Source organism: Miscanthus floridulus, chromosome 8, assembly GCF_019320115.1.
Source record: "Miscanthus floridulus cultivar M001 chromosome 8, ASM1932011v1, whole genome shotgun sequence".
NCBI classification, from domain to species: Eukaryota; Viridiplantae; Streptophyta; class Magnoliopsida; order Poales; family Poaceae; genus Miscanthus; species Miscanthus floridulus.
The window spans coordinates 163319080-163328201 of record NC_089587.1 but is presented as its reverse complement, the minus strand read 5'-3'; the positions used below and the strand labels follow the sequence as shown (position 1 = coordinate 163328201).

At 41.3% G+C, this 9122-nt stretch overlaps 1 pseudogene; it reads left to right on the top strand.

The window, feature by feature from the left end:
• Positions 1–4161: 4161 nt before the first annotated feature.
• LOC136473893 (tubulin-folding cofactor C-like) lies at positions 4162–5448 on the top strand (annotated as a pseudogene).
• Positions 5449–9122: the final 3674 nt, after the last annotated feature.

The window sequence follows — 9122 nt, the reverse complement described above, 5'->3', positions numbered from 1 at the left end:
GGTCAACGGAGGAGGCCATTGAGTTCTGCACATATTATCGTCACGAGAGAAGACTACGTGGCAAAGAAACGATTGGGGAGAAATCTGTTATAGTAGACGACCCTGTTTCTTTCAGACATGCACAGTTCGCTGTTCTCCAGCAAATGGAGGATGTGATGCCATACATTGACGAGCACAGGCAATCGCTGCAAACTCTGTATCCGAGCAGGTCACAGGCTTGCTAGATAAAAAACATAAGGAGAAATTTATCAACTGGTTGCGACGCCGCTTGCTTAGAATAAAGTTGGGTAATCAACTGGATGCCTTATCCAAAGGACCTTCGAGTACATATTTTAAGTACGAAGGACATAAGATCAATATATTCCTATTTTACAAAAAAAAACAAGATGAAAAAACACATATTAAAATTGATCGGTGCATGAAACTCAACTGGTGCGGGTGAAATTACCGGCATTGAAAATAGGGGGTTAGACTTTTGTCTTTTGATTAGCGAACTGGTTTGTGCCGCGCAAAAGGCCGGAAAGGTTCTTTGCAACTGTACCTTAAAACTTAATGGTTGTATAGTATTCAGTATTCACCAGCTTAACTGCAGCTTAAAGGTCGGAAAAGATCAGAGAGATAGCAGTAAGTTGTAAGTATTCAGTGTATTATTCACCAGTTTATAGGCCAGCATGGGCACAGGCTACAGTCTACGTAGAGGGTACAGGCAAACAAAGGATTCAGAGACGTCAAGAGGACAGCAGTTGTCTAGCACCAAAACAGACTTGCAACTGCAATGGCTCCGTTCGCTGATTTGTCGTTCGAAAAAAATACTGTTTTAACTAAAAAAACAAATTGAAAAATATAAATTATAAAACAAACGAACGATCATTTTCCAGATAGAAATCAAGGCAGAGAGGGGAATGGGGATCCATCCACAGTGAGGTGAGGACTGAGGTGGATTGGCGGCGGCATTGGTTGCCGACAGATAGTCCGCTGACAGCTGAGCCGTGGTTAGGGGTGTTTGGTTGCTCCTTCTAAAATTTAGTCACTGTCTCATCGGATGTTTGGACATATGTATAAAATATTAAATATAGACTAATTACGAAACTAATTACATAGTTTACGACTAATTTGTTAGACGAATCTTTTGAGCCTAATTAGTCCATGATTTGACAATGTTTTGCTACCGTAAACATGTGCTAATGATGGATTAATTAGGCTTAAAAATTCGTCTTGTGGAGTAATGACGGATTATGTAATTTGTTTTTTATTAATATCCGAACACCCCATGCTTTCGACATACCTCCTAAATTTTAGTAGCTGGATCCAAACACCCCCTTACTCCAATGTACAGTATGCAGTATTCAGGATGCTGGAGTAGTCCTCCATAGCAGTAGCTCGTACTCTATGACGCACTCGCGTCTCTCACCGGCGTTCGTCTCAAATAAATTATGTTGCCTTTCGTGTGAAGCCACAAATAAAATGCGACGTGCCCCGTTGCCTACAGGTCTATGGTTGGACCCGCGGATCTTACAAAGAACGCGATCTAGTGATCTGAGTATAGTTGTAGGTTTGTTCGTGTACGTGTGGTGTGAGTGTGGTGTGCGTGTGTAGGGTTAGTGTGTGTCTGTATATAACCAGATACTACAACTATACCCAGATGAGAGGAAAAAAAAAACCAGGATTGCTGGCACATCAGTACTGGTAGTTTGGTATTGCAGATCATCATGCGTTGTGCTTTGCTCCACGGTTGAGTCCCCAAGAAAACCAGTACAGGTTTTATGCTGATGATGTCTTGCAGTACCAATATCAAGGTGCTTCTAAGAAAGAAAACAAAGCTCGGTGGTACAGGAGTAACTTGTTTACTGCTAAGCGGAGCGGTTAATTAGCTCTGTAATGCTCATTTACAGTCACTTGGTGATCTAACTGCCTTGGAATTCAGAGTTTTCACAGACAATCTATGGTGAACCAGACCAAAAAGCTGTCTGCTGCCGCATTGCACACAAGGATATAGGTTGGTTCAGTGCCCATGTTGTCTGTGTCTTCTCATGGATGTGCCTGCCTTGGAGATGAGGCCCAAGGCCAAAAGTGACTCACATGACTTACTTTGGTTACATGTCCCAACGTCTTGGCAATTTACATCTAATATAAGCATATTCTAATTTACTCTACTACTCGGAGTTGAGGTCATTGTACGTTCGAAAAGAACTTTTTTTTGTCTCCTAAATAAACACTTGCATTTACAAATGAATACACGCTCTCGTAAATATCCTGGGAGTTCAGTAAAGAAAATAGTCTGTCACTAGTACCGTGCATCTTTTTTTTTTTTTTGCGAATTACAACCATGCATCTTCTGTTATCCATCCATATGCTAATTAAGCGTGTTCGAGAAAACAATATGCTAATTAAGCGTGAAAGGGAAAAAAAACAAGAGATGGACTGAAGGCGCCGCTTGACTGGATTCTTCAGTCATATTTCGAGTGCATAATACAATAGAGTATTAGACAGAAATGGCAGGTTTAAAATTTGCATTATCCTCGTCGACCAAGGGAATCCAACCTCGATTACCCATATCTAGCTAGTTGCAGGTTTGAACAGTAATATATTACTACAACAATAGCTTATTCACTTTGTCCTAGTTATAAACCCACAGCATTAGGTCAGATTACGGCCTGTTCGGCTTACTCTATATTCAGCTTATTCGGCTTATTTTTTCAGCCGGAGTAATGTTTTTCTCTCACAACAATTTAGCCAGAACAGTGTTTTTCAGCCAAGATTCAGACCAGCGAACGGAGCCGTGATCACCACCGTGGTCACCAACGTTGGTTCCAATTACCAATGCCTCACATCACCCAAACTAGCACGGCTGGTACGTTCAACAGTGAATTTTGGATTATTTCAGATGATTGAATAGTATTTTGTGAGAGAGAACAAGCTGAAATAAGCTGAAACAAGCTGAAAGTAGTATAGCCGAACGCAGACCAATCCTGCAGCCATGGAATGGACCACAGCACCACTAGCTATAGTAGCTGATGTCCTGCACTGCATCTGATCTAGAGTGTGTGGACCAACAAGTGGTCATCAAGAAATAAATATAATCTTGCCACTGTACTAACAGCAGGGGGGTTGCGATTTGCTATGCATATCATCATCATCATGGGCGGGCGCTGAGCGAGTGAGCATTAATGGCATATTTTTGTTCTCGAGGACATATGCAAGCAAGGATGCAGATGCAGCAGCCCCATGTGATCTGGGAGCTCCTTCTCTGTTGTTGCACTGCATATTTTTGTAATGCTCATGTCTGTCTGTCTCGGTGAACAGCATCGGCCATACTTGTAAACAGCTAATCCCGGACCAAATGCACCTGGGCCTGGTTTAGATCATCTCCAAATTCCAAGTTTTTTCACTCTCTCTCCATCACATCAATTTTTAGCCGCTTGCATAGAGCATTAAATGTAGGTAAAAAAAATAACTAATTGCACAGTTTAGTTGAAAATCACGAGATGAATCTTTTGAGCTTAGTTGGTCCACGATTAGACAATATTTATCAAATAAGACGAAAATGCTACTATTCATCGGGTTGAAATTTTTCGCAATCTAAACATGGCGCTGCTAGAGATTTTGACTGGGGTTTCCCTTTTCAAAGACAGATGAGCAAAATAGGCATGTAGGTGAACATTTCCCTGGTGATTTTGTTCGCTTCATGCTTCCCGGATAAGATAGCCAGCATAGGCAGAGTTTTGGATACTTCTAAACTGCGGGCCGGTTTAGTTCCACCAAAAACGTCAAATTTTTTAAGATTCTCCGTCACATCGAATCTTTGATGCATGCGTAAAGTATTAAATATAAATAAAAAATAAAACTAATTACAGAGTTTAGACGAAATTCACGAGACGAATCTTTTAAGCCTAATTAGACTATGATTGGACACTAATTGCCAAATAACAACGAAAACGCTGCAGTGCTCATTTTGCCAAATTTTTGGGATCTAAACTGGGCCTGACTGAATAATCTAAGGTCTTCATCAGATTAGCCAGATGATTGCAACTGAATGGAATGCAACAGTGAAGTACCACCACAACTGTTGCATCAGCATTGGTGTGACAGTGAAACCATAAGCCTTAACATCAGGGAACCGTAGTAGCAGAAGACACATGTACTACTATCGACCGATACTCGACGGTGGCGATCCAGCGCCGCCGCCGGAATGGAGCCGGAGCCCGATCAGCCAAAGGCTGCCGCCGGTGGGGGCCACCGCAAGCACCTGGCCATGCTCGAGCGCCTCTCCAAGCGCTCCTCCTCCTCCTCGGTCGGCGCCCCACCCTCGGACTCCTCTGACGCCTCCCCGCGCGGCCCTCGCCACCGCCACCGACCTCCGCGCGGCATACAGGGTCGCCGCCTCTGAGCTGCGTCCCAAGAAGTCCTTCTCCTTCAGGAACAAGAGCAGGAATCTGAAGAACCCGCCTCAGGATCATGTCACCGCATCACCACCGCAGCCACCTCCTCCGGAGCAGCCAAAGCCTAGTCTTGACGCGATCCTACCAGGGTTTGGGTTCCGGGGCAGGAACGGCGCCACCCTTGCGAAGGATCTGCGAGTCTCCAACGACAAGGATGGGGATTTCACGCTCGCGGATTTGGTTTCCTGCGAGGTCTATCTCAAGGGCAAATGCCGGGCGCTGTACATCCACAAGCTGAGAGATTGCCGTGTGTTCGTCGGAGCTGTTCTTGGTTCTGTGCTTATAGAGGACGTCGAAGGCTGCATATTTGTGATGGCAGCACACCAGATCAGGATTCATGAGGCGAGGGTGACGGATTTCTACTTGCGGGTGAGGAGCAGGCCTATCATTGAGGATTGCAGCGGTGTGAGATTTGCACCATATGTTTTGAATTATGAAGGGATTGAAGAAGATTTGGAGGACTCTGGACTTGAGGAGGAGACTGGTAATTGGGCTAATGTGGATGACTTCAAGTGGCTCAAGGCAGTGCAGTCACCAAATTGGGAGACTTTGGCATTTCACCCATCTTCAAAAACGGGTTTCGCAGTTTTACCATCCCTCAAAGTGGTTTCGCTCGTTTGCCATTATGAAACTAGTGTAACCCGCTGAAATACATTTTGGATAGTTTTAATTCGTGGAAAAAAATTGGTGTTTGGTTCCAGAGGAAGAACGATTGCAGACTGTCAACATTTCAGAGGTTCATGAACAGGAGGATGATAGCTGAGCTGCTTTGGCAGGATTGCTGTCAGCTCTCATTTTGTTTTGCTTCTCTGGATTCATTAGTTTATTTGTGGTTGTGGGGATATTGTTTCGGTTGTTTAAAGTTGATTGCTTGTAACTGTACCAAGAGCTTTCTGAATTCACAATATGAAGCATGAAACAATTTGGTTCAGTGGTTTGCATACCCAAAATTGATAAGAGCAGAGAGTTTGGTGAGCTAGAAGCATGCTTCATGTTGGGATCCTACTAAATATTTCATAACGTTGAAACTGCTTTCTTTTAGCTGCATTGATAAAGCTTTTGGCTTCTCTAATAATTCTGGTGATATACTACGTGCCTCAAAGCCAGCATCTTCCCCTCCGGAAGGTCAGCCATTGGCGGCCAATACGTTGTGATTTCTGGAAGCATTGTCTCCTCTGCTAGAGGAGGATTCGCTAAACAGGACGCTGCATCTTTAGTTTGTATCTTCGTTGCTCAGTTGTAGGAAGGATTTTTTATCCAGTTTGCATCTTCGCCTTAGTTTTAAGGTAACTCTTACTAATCTTCATACACCTTTAGTTGGTTACGTTGGATTATTAGTGTATATGAAAACTGGGAAGTATGTGCTGAGGCCTGTGGTTACAAGAGGACCATAGAATCCTTATCACCTTGTTTGCCAACAGGCTTAGATTATGTGCTTCATAATTTCATTGTAGTACACCTTAGTGCCTGTTACTTGTGTACCTTACTAAACTTTGTAATGTTCCAGTTACCCTGTGTGAGCAACAGCAATCAACTGCGACCAACTACATGTTAACTCATTATATTTTTTTAAAATAGCTCCTTTACCTCATGCAAACTCAGTGAGACTACTCATATGTGAGCCTTTCTGCACCACCTATCTACACTCTGCACCGTCCTCCACTGTCTTCAAATTGCCCTATCTGCTCCTGCTGTTGCTATAGGTGGGACAAGGCTGTGTTGCAAAACAGGAGAGGGTGCAGGTAATCTTCGTTTTGTATTTGTGCATGCTCATTTCCTTCCTGTGCTTCTTCAGGTAAATGTAATTGCCCAATTAGATTTATTTTGCTATAATTTTCAACTGATGCTTTAAGTTATGAGCAGATTTATTATTTTCCTTACTGGGTACAGGAGAATGGAGATGACCTGGACGGCTGGACCTTGAGTTGATAGCAGAATGGATGGATTTTTTCAATTGTGCAATCTCAAGGACTTCCTCTTTAGACCAACAAGGTACACCATTTTAATTTGATTCTGCATGTTGGGTCACATTTAAGCCATGCGATGTTTTCATGTTTGATAGAAACATTCTTATATTTGCTAACCATTGTTGTTATTCTTTCAAAACTGCATACTAGGATTCTCTAAATGTCACCCCCACCCCCCCCCCGCCCCCAAGACAAATGTTTAGCACACTCCTTCCTTATTTCTTTGCAATCTGTTGCGTCTGTCTGCCTGTGCTCACCCATCCTAAATTATATATGACCTTTAGTCTCAGTTTCCATGCTTTAGAACTTTCAACTTCAACATATACTGGCTATGCAGGCTAAGTAAAAAAATATTGCTTTTTTGGCAGGAGTTATTTACTTATGAAAGATCCACAAGGTAAGCAACCACCTTTCTATTCAAAACATCCTTTTAGGACTTGCTTCTACTGCCCTTTTAGTTGTGTTCACCCAGGTTATGATGTGGAGTTTTTCATGTGTTGTAATTCCTTCATATGTTTTTCTAACTGGAAAGGAGATAGAGTCTGATTGAACATCTTTGATGAGGGGTTTAAAAAATTGTAGGTCCTCCATATAGTCCTTATCCAATGATTATCACTTTCATTGGACAAGTTGCTGTCGCATTGTTAGGATGAATAATACAATTTATCACTTTTTGATGATACTTTCCTGCTGTTTAACTTAGCAGCTGCTACACATGCGTCAAGAGTGGTCCACTGGATCGAGGTTGATTCCTTCATGTTCCAGGGAACTTGCAAGTTGGATATTCATGTACTGAACTTCCATTCAAAGCCATATAATGTTAATCCAGCATTAGTTGGACTTGGACCAGATAAGGGTTTGTTTTTTTGCCTTCATGAAAGGTGTGCAATCGGTTTGGCTAATCTCTGTGAATTAGCTCTCCAATTTGTTTGGCTTAATGAAAGGTTCATCTATCTAGTATCTATATTTGATTAACTTGGGTTTATTTTCCTTCAAGGACTGTCTGCCTGCCATGTTATCCAATCTAAAGTGCTACACTGATCCCCTTCTCAGCGGTATAATCTAAATCTTTTCTCCATAATGATCTCCTAGCCTATCTATCTTAGCCACTCAAATGGGAATCAGAATTCCATCATTACATTGTTTTCAGCCTAAAGATGTCTATATAGAAACTGTTTTTACTAACTATTTCCCACACTGAAACTGTTTTTACTAAATATCAACTATTTCCCACATTGATTGTTCAATGACTTTTGAATGGCATTGTTGTTGCATAAATCTTCTGATAAAGAGCGGCACATGTTCCAATGTATGGCCGGCATGCCATGCCACTAAAACTTTGAGACAATCATGGGGTTTAGCCAACAAAAACTTTGATTGATGCACAAGAACAGAAATGAAGTTTAATTTTGTATATGTATCCATTGCAAATATGTTTGCCAATCAATGAAAGAGAAAATAAAAGGTGATGCTCCTTTATTTTCAAGAATAGTCTTCCAAGAAAATGTAATTTATATATAAAAAACATTGATAGACTTTCCATGTGATTAAGCCAAAAGGGGTTGCATTTAGTTGCAAAAGCGGTTATCGTTGGTCTATTGCAAAACCCATGTGCATGCATCATCTCTTTGTATGGTCAACATAGAAAAAAAAAGTACAATCAACAATTTTATTTGATAAATTAAGTTAAAATGTACAACTTAATAAATACAGGAAGATAGTTGAGATGTTTAAGAGATACTGGCATGATATAGGTCATCAATGATCTTGTAGAGCATGAATTTATTGTTCCCTTTTAGTTCTAATTTATTATTACCGTTGCTAATGCATCTATGTGAGTGTGAATCTAATTTTTTGCTATGACACTAAAATATGGGAAAGAAGAAAGTTACAAAACCTGATCAGAAAAAGCTGATGACTAACATTACCTTGTAGTCTTAATTTTAATTGACCCAGGCCGTGCAGGCTTGTTCAAATAGCGTTCAGCTTCGAACTTGGAAGGTCTCAGTGTTCTGGTTCCATAGGCAACTACAGTGGTTTCTCTGGAATGTATTGAACCAGTAGGTCGCCGCACGAAATGAGCAATGGAGGAAAAATAATGGATAGGATAAATGAGAATATCTTCTTTTTTTATGCATTTGGTAGGTCTTATGTGGTGGCCTAGTGCTTGCCCTGGTAATATGTATCTTGATATGGAAACATCCTGTGAAGACCCTAGTGGCATCTGCATGAAAGGTTAATTCAATAAAGAGAAGAAAGGAACGGTTTCTGTAAACCTAATCATATTATACATTAATATATCGGTCTTCCATAATGAGATAATGTGACAGTAAATTTTTTTGACCGAATGAGCAGGGGAATCCTCTACCTATTTTTTTTTTCATTAAATGAAAGAACGAGCTATTTACAAATTTACAAAATTACAAAGCAGGCAGCCAGGGCCAAAAAGAAAGAACACAAATTACAATAAAAAGCTATCTCTCCAAAGACTAAGGGTCCGTTTGGATGTAGATATTGGACGACTGGCATTGAATTGGCTAGCATTGGAAATGAGCTATAATACCAAATCACATGTTTGGATGTAGATGAAATTGCTATTTGGAATCCAGTGAGATGGAAAATACCAAATCATGTTTGGCTGTACATCTCATCAAATTCGGAATGTGGCTCCTTCGAGGTGATGCGCGGTGATGTACGGTGGGGGGCCACCTTGCCA